This window comes from Theropithecus gelada, chromosome 12 (genome assembly GCF_003255815.1).
Source record: "Theropithecus gelada isolate Dixy chromosome 12, Tgel_1.0, whole genome shotgun sequence".
Classification (NCBI taxonomy): domain Eukaryota; kingdom Metazoa; phylum Chordata; class Mammalia; order Primates; family Cercopithecidae; genus Theropithecus; species Theropithecus gelada.
Window position 1 is genome coordinate 96,019,382 of NC_037680.1, and position 2,549 is coordinate 96,021,930.

The following is a 2,549-nucleotide window of genomic DNA, read 5'->3' on the forward strand; positions in this document are numbered from 1 at the left end:
CTTCATCTTCATCGTCTTCATGTTGAGTAGGCCAAGGAGGAGGAAAAGAGGGGTTGGTTGGAGCATTAGTGGGAGAAGAGGCGGAGGAGGTAGAATAGGGGGTTGTGGGGCCGGGGGTTCAGAAAAGCCAGGCATACTTGGTATAACTTTTTTTTTTTTTTTTTTTTTTCCGAGATGGAGTCTTGCTCTGTTGCCCAGGCTGGAGTGCAGTGGTGTGATCTCGGCTCACTGCAACTTTCACCTCCCAGGTTCAAGCGATTCTCCTGCCTCAGCCTCCCGAGTAGCTGGGATTACAGGTGCCCACCACCACAACCGGCTAATTTTTGTATTTTTAGTAGAGATGGGGTTTCACCATGTTAGCCAGGCTGGTCTCGAACTCCTTTCCTCATGATCCGCCCACCTCAGCTTCCCAACCAAACTCTCTCTTAATCCCTTTTGCAACCAAACTCTCTCTTAATCCTTGACATTCGAGCAACCACTGGTCTGCTGTCACTATAGTTCAGCTGGCATTTTCTAGAATTTATCCCATGGGAAAAACTTAGGCAAATGTACAATAATATATGTTTATTTATCTCAGCGTTGTTTAGACTTGTCAACTGGAGAAAAAAATTAAATGACCATTATTAACAGACTGAATAATGACCATCTATACAATAAAATACCGTACGCCAATTGTAAGAGTAAATATAGTGCTAAGGTAAAATTTTTTATGTAAGTAATACATGGTACATTCTGTTATACAAAAGGAAACCATTACAAAAAGGGTAAGGCTCTTTTGTCACTCCCAACCCAGAAAATCACTGTAAAAGTTTGATGTGCATTTTTCTAGGCTTTTTCTATGCATGTATACATCTACATGCATATTTATACACACATAAAAATATATATTAATTTTTTTTGAGACAGTCTTGCTCTATTGCCCAGACTGGAGTACAGTGGCACGATCTTGGCTCACTGCAACCTCCGCCTCCCCGGCTCAAGCTATTCTCCTGCCTCAGCCTCTCAAGTAGCTGGGATTACAGGCACCCGCCACCACGCATGGCTAATTTTTTTGTATTTTTAGTAGAGACAGGTTTTCACCATATTGGCCAGGCTGGTTTTGAACTCCTGATCTCAAGTGATCTGCCCACCTCAGCCTCCCAAAGTGCTAGCATTACAGGCATAAGCCACCATGCCCGGCCATATAATAATATTTTGAAGGTACATGGGTTTTGCACAAATTCCTTATCCTATGTCCAGTTCTGCAACCTGCCTTTTCTACTCAACAATGTCTTTGTAATCTCTTCATGTTAGTACATACAATATACAATTTACCTTTTTCTCAATAGCTACCTATAACAGACATTTCATAGTGTATTTGGCCTTGCCTTTACTGAGAAATCTTTAGATGAATTCTAACTTTTTGCCATTGCTAAATTGAATTTATATGTATTGATATAGAAATATCTCTATATTATATTTTTAGAAAGCTGAAGTGGAATATTTATATAGACATAAACTTTTATATAGATATCAGAAAGATTGGAAGGACACCAGTTTGTACAATTATTTTAGTGGAAGGAAGGAGATTGGTTTATAAACGGACTTTGACTTTTTCTTCTCTTTTTTTTTTTTTAAAGACAGTTTCACTCTTGTTGCCCAGGTTACAGTGCAATGGCACAATCTTGGCTCACTGCAACCTCCACCTCCTGGGTTCAAGTGATTCTCCTGCCTCAGCCTCCCAAGTAGCTGATATTACAGCATGTGCGACCACGCCCGGCTAATTTTGTATTTTTAGTAGAGATAGGGTTTCTCCATGTTGGTCAGGCTGGTCTGGAACTCCTGACCTCAGGTGATCCACCCGCCTCAGCCTCCTAAAGTGCTGGGATTACAGGCATGAGCCATCGTGCCCGGCCTTTTTTCTTTGAAACAGAGTCTTGCTCTGTTGCCCAGGCTGGAGTGCAGTGGCACCATCTCAGCTCACTGCAACCTGGGTTCAAGCTATCCTCCTGCCTCAGCCTCCCGAGAAGCTGAGATTACAAGTGTGCGCCACCATGCCTGGCTAATTTTTTTGTATTTTTTCACCATGTTGGCAAGGCTGGTCTTGAACTCTGACCTCAAGCGATCCACCTGCCTTGGCCTCCCAAAGTGCTGGGAATACAGGTGTGAGTCATGGCACCCAGCCAGACTGACTTTTCCAATTTTTTCAGTGATAATCTTTTTTCCTGATAATATGTTCACAACCAAGTAATACCAGGGACTGCTGAGAAGTGGATGATGAAGGGTGATAAGGTATAGACTGTGCCCTTCTCTTTGCAGCTCCTGAGAGGGGTTGGGGAGGGACTGGGGGAGGTGGGAAACAGCTCTGGCTGCCCAGAGCAGCTCTGAAGGGGGCCCAATGCTGAACAGGATATCTGAGGGCAGAGCGGGACACCTATTCTGGGGATGGAAGGAGGAAAGACCGTTGAGGCCACTTCCTAGGAGGAGGACTAGGGGTGGGAGAAGAGACCTTCCGCTTAAGGATCCAGCCCACCCTTCACCCACTTCAGGTAGGGACTTGAGACAGAGAA